Raw genomic sequence first — 16727 nt, 5'->3', positions numbered from 1 at the left:
CTCAAAGCCTTTGTGCCAGTGCTAATAAACCCTGCTTTTTAAAACCAAATTAATTAATACAGGAATTGCTGTCCATTAACAGAGTAGAAATTGGGATATGAATCTTTGTACTGGGATATGACTGTCTGCCATGAGATAACATTCTCTCCTCTAATAAAAGCAGTCTTCTGAAGATGTACGCGCTGCTCAGTTGAGTGAATTAAGAGCAACCTCTCCCTGCTGAATGCCAAATTCCTCCCAAACTATAAAAGAAACATGAACCTCTCAGAAGTAACAAGAAAGTGGCTTCTTTATGGATGTTGTCAGAGGCTGTATTTAGAGAGTCAAGCCACACACTTAGAAATCTGTTTAGGGAGCAATTTAGTTTTGCCACAGTAAACCTCTGTGTGATGTTTATGCTGCTCCTTAGTTAAGACAATCTGTAGTTTAAAAAGTGCAAGAAGATAGATCTACTAAACCTAATCCTACTACTGTCATATGTCAACCCAAATGCACATATTCTATCTAAATTTTGTAATCCAGAGTAGCTGAATTCTGAGGCCCAATCCTCTGACAAGGAAGGTGATCAACAGAGAACAGATATCCCTGGGATCAAAACACTGCCTCTGAGTTCTGCTCAATAAAAGTGAGTAAATTTAATGCCCTTGCTTATTTGGTTATTTTTTGTTACAAGGGTTATAATGATGTGAAAATGCTCATAATCTAGTACTAATTTGTAAAAGGTTTCAGATTGCATTTTATATTAATTAGACCTAGTAATTCATATCTTTATTAATTTAATGGGGCCAGATTGTGTTGCAGAGAGAGAAAAGATCTGAAGCATGTTTGAGGGAAAAGCTTTCAGCTTTCTGGCTTTGTGTTATTTTCTAGCTCCTACTGCAGAATTTGGCTGTGTATCTGACAGATGGATTGACCAGCTTTTTTAATGAGAAAGGAGCCCAGCTCATCTAAAACATGTAAGGGGTAAATTTTACCTTTTGTAACAAAGCTGGTACATGTCCTGGCTATAATTGGAACCCAGTGTGAGTGGAATGCAAGTCTTGTGTTCTTCCTCAAGGCATGAGGTGTATGCCATTGCATCTTGTCAAGGTGCAATGCATGTGCAGAATTTGAATGGGATTGGCAGTTACCAATATGTAAGAAGTCAGTGTTGCACTTTTCACTGACCCATAGAGCCTTGACGCTTGCAGGGTTGCTGGTAACGGTCTGGTGCTGTTTCCCAGCATGTGACAGGCCTTCAAGAATCCCAGGTCCTGGAGACCAGGGGGTTAATCTGGAGCAAGGAGGAACTACTTTTGGTGGAAGAGGATCAGGTCAGGGAATGCTTAAGCAAACTGGACATATGTAAGTCCATGGGCCCTGATGGGATGCACCCATGAGGCAGCTGAAGGATTTAATTGGGAGGCCACTCTTGATAATCTTTGATCAATCATGGTGACTGGGAGAAGTGCCCAAAGACTGGAAGAAAGTAGATGTCACTCCAGTCTTCAAGAAAGGCAAAAAGGAGGACCCAGGGAACTACAGGCCAGTCAGCCTCACCTTGATCCCTGGGAAGGTGATGGAGCAGCTAATCCTGGAAACCATTCCAGGCACATGAAAGACAAGAAAATCATCAGGAGTAATCAGTATGGATTAATCAAGGGGAAAAGTCATGCTTGGCAAACTTCTGTGATGAAATCTGGCCTGGTAGATGAGGAGAGAGCAGTGGATATTGTCTGCCTGGATTTCAGTAAGGCCTTTGACACTAGAGATCTGTGTAGGCAAGATATTAATGTGTGGGCTGGATGAGCAGTGAGGTGGATTGAAAACTGGCTGGTTGGCTGGACCCAGAGGATGATAATCAGTGATGCAACGTCTGGTTGGAGGCCAGTAACTAACAGTGTACCACAGGGGTCAATACTGGGTCTGGTCCAGTTTAACATCTTCATTAATGGTCTGAATGGGGCAGAGTTTACCCTCAGCAAGCCTGCAGATGACATAAAACTGGAAGAAGTGGCTGCTATGCCAGAGGGTCGTGCTCCCATCTGGAAAGACCTGGGCAGGTTCGAGAAATGTGCTGATGGGAACCTTGTGAAATTCAACAAGAAAAAGTACGAATTCAACAACCCCTTTCTCATTTTTCATTCAATATTAGATCAAGAAAGGGAAGTGCAAAGTCGTGTACCTGGGGAGTAACAACACCCTGCACCAACAATATGCTGGGGGCCACCCACCTGGAAAGCAGTTTTGCAGAAAAAGACCTGGGGGTCCTGATGGACACAGAGTTGAACGTGAGCCAGCAATGTGCCGTTGTGGCAAAGGCACATGGTATCCTGGGCTGTGTTAGTTAAAGTATTGCCAGCAGATGGAGGGGGTGATCTTTCCTTTCTACTCAGCACTAGTGAGGCCACACCTGGAGTACTATGTCCAGTCCTGGGATCCCCAGTACAAGAACAACACGGACACACTGGAGAGAACAGCAAAGGGCCACAAGGATGATGGACTGGAGCACCTCACATGTGAGGAAAGGCTGAGAGAGCTGGGACTGTTCAGCCTAGAGAAGAGAAGGCTCAGGGAGGATCTTATAAATCTATATAAATACCTGAAGGGAGGGTGCAAAGAATACAGAGCCAAGCTCTTTTCAGAGATGCCCTGTGACAGGATAAGAGCCAACGGGCACCAGCTGAAACACAGGAGGTTCCCTCTGAACATCAGGAAACACTTTTTTACTGTAAGGGTGATCGAGTACTGACACAGGTTGCCCAGAGAGGTTGTGGAGTCTCCCTCCCTGGAGATATTCAAAAGTCATCTGGACACAGTCCTGGGCAACTGGCTCTAGGTGGCCCTACTTGAGTAGGTGGGTTGGACCAGATGACTTCTGGAGGTCCCTTTCAGCCTCAGCCATGCCATGATGCTGTGATTCTGTGTCCGTGTAGCTACTGCTTCTGTGGGAACTCTTCTAACTGCCAAAATATACAGCAACTTCTCTCTTGTTGAGACAGGGTAAAGCAATTTGTCATGGGAGCAAACTAGCTATTGTGACTAGAAATTTTTGCACAAAAAATTGCAGAAAACCTTTAGCAGGGCTTTGTGCAGTTAATTGGACACAGAACTTTCACCTGTGTGTGGCAGTCAGGAACCTCTTTTCTCTTTACCACAGGGGCTCTCAATATTTTTCCTTGTTTTTCCATTTCCTTGCTACCTCACTCACTGAGGCTTAAGCTAATATGTTTTCCTTAATGACTAACCCCACATGTCCATAATGGAGCAAAATAGCCTTGTTTGTCATTTTGGGACATTCAAGTAAAATTCTCCCATAACATGTGCAAGTGCATGGAATCATAGCTGAACAAGGTAGTGTCATCCAGAGGCTGCTTAGAAGGAACTGCTCAGACCTCTGAAGCAAACTGAGGGCATGGAGGGAGCTGCGTTTACTTTCAGAATTACTAAGTTACTTTGTGCTAAGTAGGATGTGCAACACCACCATCCACCCTTGCTTTTTAACAGGTCGTATACATACATATAATACATGTACAGATGTACACAAGCTCTGAACATTGACTTTCCTAGCCGACCCTGCCCTTGGTTGCTGCAGAATAATTCTGCTGCCTGCAGTGAATCCAGCTGGAAAACATGCTTCCAGCAGCAAGTGCATATTCTAGTATCCAGCCACTGTCATAAAAGATACAAGTTTCTTGTTAAATAAGAATGTTGTGGTTTTAACCCAGGCGGTAGCCAAACACCGCTCAGCCTCCCCTGCCTGAGGGATGGAGGGTGAGAATTGGAGGGGTAAAGGTAGGGAGACTTGTAGGTTGAGATTTAAAAAGTTTAATAATTGAAATAAAATAAAACAATAATAACAATAGTAGAAAGTACAAATGGGTAATGCACAATGTGATTGCTCACCACCTGCCGAATGATACCCAGCCCATTCCTGGCTAGCAGTCCTGGAGGAGCCAAGATCCTGAAACAGCAATCCTGGAAGCGAGAGAGAGCCCCCCACTTCCTGGCTGACCCTCCTCTGTAAACTGTGTGTGACATTACATGATGTGGAATGTTTCATCGGCCAGTTTGGGTCCAGTGCTCTGGCCCTGCTCCCTCCCAGCGTCTTGTACACCTGCGCATGGGCAGGACATGGGAAGTTGGAAAGTCCTTGATTTCTTAGCAACAGCAGAAAACATCGGTGTATTATCAACATTATTCTCATACCAAATGCCATACTGAATCCAAAACACAGCATTATTCTAGCTACTAAGAAGAAAAATTAACTCTATTCCAGCCAAAACCAGGACAAATAATTTTTAATTATAACCAGCAAAACATTTACAGTACTTGCTTCCTCTTCACTCAAGAAGTGTTCTGCATATCTTGCCAAAAGCAACCAATTTTAGCAGGGTTTTCTGTAACTGAACAGGGAGCAGCTGGACACATCATGCTTTATTGATGCATGACAAGCCAAACTCAGAGAGTCCAGGAGAGGGACATGACTGACTCCATACTGAGAACTCCTGCAAAGAAACAGATTTCCCCATGATTCATGTCTGTGCTTAGTAGCTTTGCCTTCCAGTGGAAGGGCTGTGGTGCCCTGGGCCAGCCCCACTGCCTGCTTCATCTTTGCAATGGCAAGCTTAAAGCTTCGTTTACTAGGAATAAATTGTTGCATAGTGCCTGAGGCATCTTAACCTTCGTATTGCTGAGGGCCTGCTGTCTGCACACCTGTGGGTAGCAGTACTAACTGGGAGGTCACTGCCTCTCCTTTGCTGCCTTTTCACCCTCTCAGATCTGCTGATGTAGCTGCTGGTGTTAAGGCTCCCTAAACCACTTCTGACAAAATAATCCTGGTTTGGGGAAAAACAAAACAGAAGTTTTGTAAGTCTCAGGGCTAAGCCTGAACATTTTACCTGATAGGATCTGGGAGCTCTCGTGTAAGAAGTTCAGCTGGCAGTTTTGCAGGGTGAGACGCTTCTCTGGAGTGGAAGGGAAACATAGAGTCTGACCGCTTCCTATAGTTTGGTGGTGGCCAAAACAAAGTCTTTGTGACTTTAGCAGTGCAGCTGTTGCAGTCTGTACTTGTTGAGGGAATGCCACTAACACCATGGCAAACCTTAGCTGTCCCTTAAGGCAGCAGGAATCCCTTGGCTCCGTGCTGGATTATTGACTGTGTGGTGACAGCGGCAGAAGTGAAGAGTATTTAACTTGCACTGAGGCCGATTCCATTTTCATAACCATGTGCTGATAAACCTGGTAACGCAACGCAGCAGAGCAGTGTTATACCAAGTGGTATGCCACTGAGGAAAAAAGGAGAAGAAATAAGAGCAAACTAGTAATAGGCTTCTCCAAAAGGGCGTTTAAGAACACATTTGGTCTGAATTTGTTTCATTTTTAGGAATGAAAGTGCTGATTCTCTCTTCTTAGGAAAACTTGCTTTTAAAGTGCAATGCCAAAAGGATTAGCAGTAGGCTTGACCTCATTGATTTACTAGAAATTACAAGAAGAGATCTAGCAGTGGCTTTCTTTATGCTTTCTTGGGGAAAAAAAAAAAAAATTAAATTGGAAGAGCAGCTGTAAAAATTATACACAAAATGTTTCTTACTGAAGAAAGAGAAATAATGAAATGTATTCTATACACGAAGATGGCTGCCACTGAATACAGAACAATATGTCAGCTCCCCTTAAAATAAAATATAAAATTTCCCTTTATAAAATATAGGCTTTGCTCTGATTCAGAGGAATCACCCGCACAATATCAAGACCTTCCTAGCAAGTTTTAATTCAAATATTTTCTAACCAAATTAGATTTTTTTTTTTTGCTATTTCTAGACCAGAGATTCTCTGTGCCCTTTTTATATTCTCACATAAAACTGCACTTCTGGAGATGGAGTATGTTATAGTGGTCATCAGCCATTCTTTCCTGTCTCTCCTCTTCCCCTCAGCTAGGCCAAATCTCTGACCAAGCCTGTGTTACTGTGGAAACCTGGTAGCAGTCTGTAATAGAGTTTTGTAAAGGCTGATAATGTCACGATGGATATTGTCATAGTCCAGATCTTTGTCAGGTCTATCAGGTGAAGGTACTGTCCTGGCCCCCGGAGATGGTGCTAATGTTGTATCAGTCTGTCCATCAATGACAAATCCAGGCCCAGTTTCATGAACTGAGAAGATGACTTTATAGAGTAACACCACACTGGGGTCTTTAGTTAAAGGAGGTTCCTCTGCAGATGCAAATTAATCCAGGTGCCACCTTCTGCTCATTGGTATCACCTCTGATTTGTGCAAGGTCAATGTCTGCTGACTGTTTTATTTTCCCAGACTGATTTTTGTGCCCTTTTCTATGTGGTGTGTACTCTGCTCTTGGAACTTGCTCTTTCTTGTGAGATGAAAAAGAAGAGAAGGAAGTGTCCAGACAGTCTCTGAACCTCTGTAGCAAATTTCTCAGCAGCCCCATAGCAGTGCTCCTCTCCAGCAACTCTACAGGTCAGTCTGTTAACAGGTACATCATTGTGTCTCTCACTCCAAGCCAAAGGAAAGATCCCGATGACTTTAGGGGCAGCTGGCATAAGTCCAACTCACATCAAACCTGAATGCACCTGCTGGACAATAGACACCTTTTTCATGTACATCCACTGTTTTCTGGAGTCAAGTAGTGTTGTGAAGCATCTTGTATGACCTATTTCTGCCCAGACTACTTTCTTTCTGAGTGAACGAATGTTTCGCCCTCCAGGGATGTCTGTCAGCAGTTTTCAAGACCTTAGGGAAAATCAATAATTACTTACGTCCAAATCCCATCCCCCCTTTTGGAATAAAAAAATCTTCTTGCTAGCTCTAAAATGTGTCTAATAGAAGATCATTTTCATTTCATTTGAGAAATACTGGTGTTTGTGAAAACCAGGGACTGTTTGATGTCTTTATCAAACTAAAACTTCTGTTAGGTAGAAGCTGTGTATTACATCTTTCCAGATATATATTGGAAGCCTGTACAAATAGCTGAGAACACATGAACAACCAGTTAACTTAGATCTACAGCGAGGGAGGGCAAGGGTTTACTGTAACAGTGGTGTGTAGAAAAAGATCAGGTGTTCTCTAGGAGAATCTAAGGGAGAAATAACACAATTCATCTTCTTTAATTAGTTTTCTTGGCTAATTTAAACCACAGCTTTAAGTTCTGAAAGATTGTCTTTTCTTCACACTTTCAGTGACAAGAAGTCTTTGAGTTGCCACAGAATTCCCAAGGCAAGGCAGTGCTAGCAGCCATGACCCCAGGAAAGGGCATTTCTGAAGGGCCATCAGGCGCCAACTCTCTAGATAATTACTGTTGAAATGCAGGACTGCCAGCGCTGGCAAAGAATATGTTCTCATAGTGAAAGATCATGTTGCAATTAATCTTATCCCTTTTCTGGTCCTGTCTCAGCTGTGCCTAACTTACCCCCAGTATCTGTGGTGGAGTGCAGTAGACTCTGCCAGACTCCTTAAATTAGCAGAGCCTGAGCTCCTGAGGAAACAAAGTGCTTGGCTGTAACCTTGCTGGAGTTTTAAAAGAGCTGCTGGCTTTATGCCCAGAAATATTGCATTACTGTAGTTTGCACTAGAGTTTGTCCAGAGCTGGCCAGCTCAGATCAGAGTCCCCTAGCCAAGCAGTGGGGAAAGGAACCATTACTAGCAAGTGCTGTTATATCAGAATTCATTGTTAAGAAAGCTCCCAAAACATTCCTAAACTGCATTGAAGAAACAAAGCTGGGCACAGACAATTCCAGAAGACTAAATCATGGCTACAGATTCTTCCCAATACCTTCCTCTCCCATCTGCATCATTCCTGGCCTGTTCAGGCTCAGCTTCTGCCAGGTGATTTACATCCACCAGCCAATCTTGCTGGAGACCTGTGTTACTGCAGAAGAAGCGTCAGTGTTCTGTATGCTGTGAAAGGGAGGCAGAAATTCGTAACACATGCTCACAGAGTCCCAGAGACTCTACTCTGTGTCAGACTGATGCATTCAGCAGAGGTGGAACAGAGACAGCTTTCTTTGCAAGCATCGTATGAGACTGGTATACTGTTATCCCTCACAAAAAAAAAAAAAAAAAAAAAAAAGAAAGACTGAAATACTCCTGTGATTTTGAAGGGAGCTCAATTAAACCCTGTGAAGGTGAAACACAACTAGGGGAGAACATACATCTCCTCCATAAATCTCCATTGGAGAATATTTCCATGCTTTTCCCTTTGTGAGCGAACATGGTGTGACTTGTTTACTTGTACTCTGGCTACCCCTGGATCCAGAAAGCATTTCAGGATTTTGGTAAATCAAGGCTTCAATTTACTATCAAATTCTTATCATGGTGAAATTTCCTTTGAAATCAGTGAAGATAAATAAGTAGTGCTGTCAGGCCCATCACTCTGTGGGATTACCTTAAAAAGTATTTCCTGTGTCCTACAATATCATCCCCTGGCGACCTGAAGTGGAAATAAATGTGAGAACAACAAATTGCATTCAAAAAAAATTTCCAATTGCCTACAAATACTCTACAACTCTACAAATGTTTTAGATAGATATAAAGGCTCTAGATAGGTTTATAAAGCTTTATATAGATTTTCTATTTATAGCACCTAATTTTAGGCTTAAAATCAACAGATTTCTATATAATACTATTGTGGGAGGATTTTCCATGGCCAATTAATTGAAACCCCATAAAAGGGTATCAGTTTCCATACGCCATTTAGAGTCTGAAATGTTCCAGTCAGACACCTTTCTCTTTGTCTGGTGTTATAAACCGTCTATTCTGCTCATCAGAAAAGGTTTTCTTTTAAAAAAGCAGCAACAAAAAATTTCTCCTTATGAGAAATTTGTCTCTTTGTATTCATTTGCTAATATGTGACTCTGCGAAAGCTTTGACTTGAGTTTCTGAAATTGTTACTGATTTTCCCTAAAAGCTATGGGATTTGTTCTGGTTTGGGGTTTTTTTCCTCTCTCTTTCTCCCTCTGTACTATGAATATATATTCATGTTTAATTGTGAACACATACACACACAGAGGCTAACACTAGCACTCAGGATTTTGAAAGGATGGTGACTTAAGGAAAATAACATCTTTTGGATTATATCTATTATACACACTAAGGTAGTTATGTGTGAATGGTGGTAAAATCTTACAGAGCTCCAGCACTTAATAAAAGCAATGTTATTTTAGGAGATGATGATATCCACTGTTATTAATCATGTTTGCTCTAACGGCCTAGCCATGAGGACAATGCTGGGTGATACTTTTCTTCAAAATTTAAATATTTAAAATGTAACTGAAAACTAATTCAGTTGGATTTGATAAATAGAAAAAGTTTAGTTCTGTGAGTGGGAGGAAGAAGGAATAGTCTATGTAATGGCAATGCATGGAAATCAGTAGTGGGTACCGTTTCCCAGCACACCTGACTGAAAAAATGTAAAAGAACAAATATAAACGTAGCAATGAACAATGAACCTTAGACTTACAAGTCTTACTCTATTACATAAGGAGAATCTGGAAAAAATATCACTTCCAAGGGCACTGTAAGAGCAGGAAGAGGTTATATAGGCTGTCTTTTGCTGGTGGTGTCCTTCTGAACATGCCTTATAGAGATTTGTGCTCTCTTGTGGCTGACAGGGCTTCACAAAGATTTGGCCTCTGGTTAGTAGGGCTTTTTAAACAGCTACCCACCTGCTTGCTAAGATCTTCCAGGAGAGAGCATCCCTCAGCTTCTTTGCCCCTCTGGAGGAGTTGCTCACTCCAGTCCTGGCCGGTGGACCTGGCCCCTGGCAGCACTGGCATCATGCTTCTTGCTTCTGTTCCCCTCTGTTATGGGGAGAATCCTGACTGCAGCACCAGAGCTCCCTGAAATCCCTTGGGCAAAACTATGGAGAACATCAGCTCAGTTGTGCAGAAACAGAGAATCATTTAACTCCTCCCACAATGACTTAGGGATAACTTGTTTTATTGCACTCCTTCCAGGGGGAACCTGCTGTCTTTCCAAATTATGCCAGTTGTTTCCTAATTATTTGTATATAAAGATATGTATGTTTATATACACATATTTGGTAAATAATATACTAATAATCCTGAAAATAAATGTATTGTTGCAGCAAGGATTCTGTCATCAGTAGACACATAGGAACCGATTCTTCTTCTCTGTCTTTGTACCTGCCCTGTATGACATAAAGGATGAAAGAATAGGTTAGAGATGAAAAACAGCAGCCTTAAATACAGTCTGAACCTTGTGATTTCTAAACGTGCCTTTACCCTTCTCTTTCTTTGGGCTTACTCGTCTTAAGAATAATCCTTAAGAAACAAACCTCCCTTCATGCAAGTTTGCTTTGTACCTAAAAACATTGCTCAGTAATAGGAAATTTCTCCTTCAAGAAGCTTTTAAAAGAACAGTAGTTTTAACACTATTTCTGTGTCCATTCAGAGGGACAGGCATCCCTAAATTAATTATACTTTTTAGCCATTTGTGCACAATTATTTTGAAGCTTTACAGTGGCATCATTTGAGTACTTTGATTATCACCTTAGTTCACAGAGGATAAAAAATTGAAGGTATTTCTAATAATCCTGCATTTGCTCTGCTATGCTTGAGGGCAGAAGTTCAATTCAGATATTTAATAAGCTCCTTATTTTTTATGAAATAGATGGAACTTTTATGACTTGTCAGATAAAATGAAAATGAATGAAAACAAGCACAGTTTATACTCATTTCAGCTATTGCTTCATATTTCATTGATACTAAAACATTCTTAGAGCAAGCATGGGCTAAACAATATTCTCAGTTATACTGTAAATCAAGAGCAGATCTCTTAAGGATGATGGAGGATCACTGGAATTTTGTCATATATGTGAAATAGCAGTAAAAGACAAGAATAGCGAGTTATACAAACACAATACCCCATTTCAGCTATCTGAAGTGACAGCAATGATTTCTTACAGAACCACTTTCCAAAACTTTCAGCACCTGGCACCTTGAAATGCCCATTTTCCTTTGGTACTGGGCAAGGACTGCTCCTACTGATCTTAGAGATTTGTTAACATCAGCTTTTTCAGTGTTCCTCCTTAGAAGACAGGGACTGAAACCTAGCTCTTCTATGCTCCTGCAAGAGACTGTGCTTTATCAATGCTGCCAGGAAAAGGATGAAATGTGTCTTTCCAGGAATTTTTAGGGGGAAGTATCAAATTACTTAGAGCAGCACCACAAGTCCCTGGTGATGAGGCTAATCCAAGGCTGAGCTGGGCAGTCGTGTTGTGGGCTGGGGTCCAGGTGAAGAAGGTGCCAGGCTGTTGCATGCCTGCAGCGTACTGCAGGGATGGACTGAGAGCAAGGGACCAACCTGCAGTGCAGCCCCCAGAGGCAAAGGACAGAGGATCCAGGCAGGGCTTCTCCAGGACCTTTCTTACTCAACTCATCCTTGCAGGTGAGAGGTTTTCCCAGGAACCTGACCCAGCCTACAGAGCTGCTGGCACCAGCTCTGACTCCAAGTGCAGGCAGCTGTGGGTGTAGTAATTCCATAAAGCAGGATGTTTACGGGCATGGACAGATCATAGCCTGACATTAGGGGGAATGTTTATAGGATAACTTACTTAAGATTTCCTATGAGAGACTGGAAATCATTCCTGTCAGTCCCATAGAGAGTAATGATAATTTTCAGTATTCTAATGAAAAAAAATCCATCAGTAAAATTGGACTATATTGCATTGTATTTCCAAATGTTAAGTTAACTTTTGTGTAGCTTTAAAAAGGAACATCAGTTAGCAAATGTTTCATCTGGGCTTGTGGCTAAATATCAGGTTCTGAACACTAGTTCAATATTGCATGTTTGACCTGTAATGTATATTGTGTGGTCTGTACAGAGAGGCAGCTGGAAGAGGGAGAAAAGGAAAGAGCAGAATATTACCTGTGGGCTTTTCCTTGATGGAGTAGGCTCCTTACCATTCAGCTGGACTAAGGCAATAGCTCTATGGCGGATAAAATGGGAAGATTGCTTGTAGTTTTAATCTTTTCCCTTCCCTCTTTAGACTCCTACTTTTTAAGCGTGTGTATTGCATTTCTGAAATATAGGTTTTGGCATATGCAGTAGACTCTGCATTGGAGCTTTAGTGCAAGCCATATTTCTTCCCTAACTGCATCCTCAGTGAGAGCTGTAAGAGAGTCAATAGGTATGCAGGCTCTTGAGCAGCACAGTAAATTTCTGTGCTGAAGATCGGACTTTGCTGATGTAGAGAACTTCTTACAGATATTATGACCATGCATAATTTTCATATTTCAGAAAATATTACTCTGAGATTAGGGCAGGTTTTTATTACTTTTAAAATATTTGTCAGATAGGGGGTCCTAAACCACGCATTCCTTGCATGGAATAAACATTATTTTCCTGGAGTTCTTCTACGCATCCAGAGGGACATTAGGAAGCAAAGTAGGGCAAGAGGTATGATTTGTTACAGGAGAGAGTGATCACACCAAGTGATCTCATGTCCCATTTCAGGCAATCCCTGTGTGGTGGTGCTGCTTGGAGGAAGTGTGACTTCTGCTGCTTTGAGCATTTCTGGCTGGCAGTTGTTTTCTCTAGCTGCCTAAACTCTCCTTGGTAAGAGCTGAAAAGTAAAAGAAATATTACTTTTTTAGCTGCGTGCAAATTTCCTAAATCTGGATAAAACTTTTATGGGATAAAGCTGTTTTCCAACCTTGTCTGAAAGGGCTATGGTAGACAAAGGATGTGTAGGTCTTCCTTTAAAAAAAACCAACCACTAAATTTTTTCAGCGGAAAGTCTCAAATAACTCTAACCATAGTTAGTGAAACAATGAATTCTCCTGTATTAGACAAACACACAGAGACCAGAATGATCACTGCAAAGGTAGGAAAGCATAAACTGCAGATTTCCTGAGCAATGTTAAATTGTACTCCATCTTGCATGTTAGCTACAGGTTTGTTTTTAATGACTTTCTAATTTTTCCCATGGGAACTTTGTCTCATGCAGAAACAGGGTGGCAAAATTGGTGCTGATAGCAGTTCTGAACCTGCCAGCTTCCAGATGATGGATTTTGTAGCCTTGTGTGTTTTATTCCATTCTTTGAAAAATTTGTTTTCATTTCCGTAACAGCTGGTATTAAAGGGTCTGTGAAGAATTACTTAGTTGGACAGAACTCCTCGGGGCGGGGGGGGGGGGGGGTGTTGCTATATGGAATATTTCAAAATGTGAAATATTTTGAAATATGAACTGAATCCAGGCCCTTGCTATTTGTAACTGAGAGAAGGCACAGGACTAATAGGGGCAATGTAAAGAATTAATTTCCTTGATAAGTAATGTAAGATCTCAGCATTTCCTCAAAATGAAGTTGCAGTCTGATCTTGAGCAAGCATGGATGTGGCAGCCTCTGTTAAAATCAGCAAGAATTTCAGATGTTGATCAAGTCAACATTTGTCTAGAACCCCGTTAGTTAAATGCTGTAACAGTGAAAAGGCTTTTAAAAAAGTAAAAACTATGTAGACCAATTTCTAGGTATAGAAACTGTTTAAGATTCTCTATTTCTGTTCCTCGACTATTGCTGAGTGAGCACTATGCCACTTTATTGCTTCAACGTTGTGTTCTTTGTGTCTAGAGACTTAGTTAAAAATTGTTAATGCTGTGTTTTTGTGTGGCCGTTGCAGATACTACAGATACTGTCCTGTTGCTTCCTGGCCAACAGGACATAGAAAATTACACATTTCCTTACATGAAAGACTTTATTAGCAAATTGATATACAGTCTGCCACTGGAATCTAACCAACACCATCTTGCACTTGTCCAGTACAATGATGATGTTCAAGAAGAGTTTGAACTGGACACGTATAAAACAAAAAAGCTGATACATGTGCAAGAAATGCAGGCATTGCAAGGTGGGCTGCTAAAAACTGGCAACACCTCCCGTTACATTTATGAAAGGTATTTTCAAGAATCAGTTAATGGAGTGGAAATCAGGTGTTAGTGGTCCTGTCTTCTTTGCCTTCTGAAGATGATGTGGAAGAGTCAGTGAAAATGTTACCAGACACTGGAGTAAAAGTGATAGCCCTTGGGATACATGAAGCTGTGATACAACAACTGAGCTTGATGGCTACCCGGTTATTCTTTTATTATTTTCCTAGGGAATGGGACCTCCCTATGTTTTCTAAAAATGCCTCCAATATTATTGCAGAGTTCCAAATGGATAACATTAAAAAAGTAGAAGGTAAGAAAATAATGTGGGAGATGACGTTTAAGGACGTAGACCTTCCATCTGATGCTAGCCACTCTAGGCCTCATGTACTTTCTTACCTCCAGCAATGTTCAAGATACACAGGCTGATGAAAACCAAAGAACAGGATTGTGTTAGCCAGGGTATTAGATACTTTACCTAGCCTTAGCATGTTTTAAAATAGGGAAGTAGGAGTATGGATGAGATGGACATACTTTCATGCCCATGAAGTTTTGCGCTTGGCATTGTTCTTAAAACTTGGTGCTTTTACATGTGTAGGTGTGCACCAGGCACTTGTACTCTCTGATACTAAAAGGACCGGGGAGGAAGAAGACATATTTTTGCGTTTACTCATTGGTAATTGATACAACTAGTATCTTAATAAAATACAACTCCTTATGAGGCCATGGACCCTTCCACAATTAGTAGAGGAATTAATAGTCTTTGAGGACCTTAGGCAAGTGTGAATTAAAGGAATTATATTAGACTCTCCATTATCAAATCCTTAATGGTACAGCTGAGAAACTTGTACTTTTCACGTAGCATTGAAAATAGGTTTGTGTATTGGGATTTTTCTTATATATATATATCAGATGAGTGATTAAAAAATAAATAAAAAACCCTGTACTTGCAGATTTTTAACATGCATGGTCCAGTTGATATCCTTACATATGTATCTTCTGGATCAATACACTAGAAAATACAGACAAGAGTTGAAGTTACAAGAATATGCTTCATATAAAAACCATAAACACTTCTGCTATTATATTTCCTAGCTTTTCTGATCTTTTTGTCCTTTATTTTAACTTAAGATGAGGTTTTATCAGTTTGTCTTTCAGTAGCTTGTCATCTTTGGCTAAAAAACATTTTTACAAGCTTGCTTTACTTTAAAGCAGAAAACCTTGCCTTAGGAAGAAACCCCAACAGTCCATAGTTAGTTAATTATAGACATTTCATAGAAGATGGCCACTAACATTGCTTTATTCTCATCCTTTTTTCCACTGCAGTATGTGATAGAGACTTGATTGCTGACATTGTGTTTATAGTTGATCATGGTACTTCAAAGTCAAACTTTGAAGAATTAAAAAAAATCCTGCAAAACCTAACATCCTCATTTGACGTGAAGGAGAAATGCGTAAGAATTGCCCTGGTGATGTACACTGATGGATAAGAAGTTGTGTCTTGTCTGAAAACAGACACAAACAGAGCTGAAATTCTGCAAATAATACAGACCTTTCTGCTGGGTCAGGAAAAGCCATCACTGGTGCAGCTATTAATGTCACAAGGCTAAAACTCTTTACTGAAAGGGCTGGGAGAAGAAAGAAGCAAGAGGTGTAGAGCAAATAGCCAATCTGGTCACCCACAGACTCTCAAGACAATGTGAGTGATGTTACTACTCTTCTGCAGAGAAGTGGCGTGACAGTGTTTGCCATAGGTGTCGAAGATGCTTCTGCTCAACAGCTGGTGCACGTAGTCTCTTATCTTCAAGAGCAGGATGTTACCAGTCTCAAGATGTTCTCTGATCTGTAAAGGCAAAACACAGTTTTTCAAAAGAACTCTTGAATCAAATACAAAATGAGTTCTATGTCCACTTTGAAAGAAGAGAGATTCTCAAAGCAGGTAACACTTTCCAAATAACTTTGGTTCTTTCCAGGTTAAGGGGTTTTAACTGAAGACTATCCTGAACTGTGATTGAGGTTTTGAGAACCTTCTGATGTTCTCAAACTGAACTTTTCAGTTTGGACCTTTGAGATGAGGAATTTCTATTTGAAGTTGAACATGGATTCACATTTTACTCATTAGCATACTGCTAATACAGTAGTATTAAAAGCTTGTTGATTTGTACCATTATTTAATAGGAAGGACTAATACTGGCAGAAACATCAATTGTTCCTGTTAGAGAATAAGTTAAACACGTACTAAGGCACTGTTAGAGCTTGATCTGTTGGAAGTTCCTGTGTCTGAATGAGATTTCCCTAGAAATGTTAACCTTCCAGTCAGTCTAACCTTTATTTTGATCAAACCTAGAAAATAGATGATAATGTGTACATCATGGAGATCTGGGCAGATCTTAAGCCATCAGAGTGTATGTCCCAATAAAATGAAGTGGCTGAAGTTTTCAGACTGGTCTAGAAGTAGTAATAACAATAGAGTAGCCTTAGATATTTTATTTAAAATTACCAGTGGATTTATGCCTAAGAGCACTGTAAGTCAATGGTTTCCTGCTGTGGACTATCAGAACATTAAGTGGACTCCTGCTGGTCCATGGAACCTTATTCAACAGTAAAACCAATCATACTGGTTAAATGCTTTACATGGCTATGTAGTTATGCATGATGAATTCTGATGGTTGATGCTAGTTGTACTTGGAAGTTTGGGAATTGCTGGAGGTAGTTGCTTAAAAGTATTTCTGATGTGTTTGAAAACTCCCAAGTTACCAATTCTGTTTTCTGTAGGGAAAGTGGTCATACAGCCATGGATGAATAGTGTTTTGTTTCTTGCTGCCATGCCTAAGATACCTAGCAGGTTAAGTTT

The 16727-nt window shown here is 40.8% G+C and overlaps 1 pseudogene; it reads left to right on the top strand.

Annotated features, from left to right (window-relative positions):
- The first annotated feature begins 2252 nt into the window (after nt 1–2252).
- Nucleotides 2253–16727, top strand: part of LOC141939702 (collagen alpha-6(VI) chain-like) — a 56875-nt pseudogene continuing 42400 nt past the window's right edge.

This window comes from Strix uralensis, chromosome 1, assembly GCF_047716275.1.
Source record: "Strix uralensis isolate ZFMK-TIS-50842 chromosome 1, bStrUra1, whole genome shotgun sequence".
In the NCBI taxonomy this organism is placed as follows: Eukaryota; Metazoa; Chordata; class Aves; order Strigiformes; family Strigidae; genus Strix; species Strix uralensis.
Note: the sequence above shows the minus strand (reverse complement) of the source record. Positions and strands in the feature narration are given on the sequence as shown.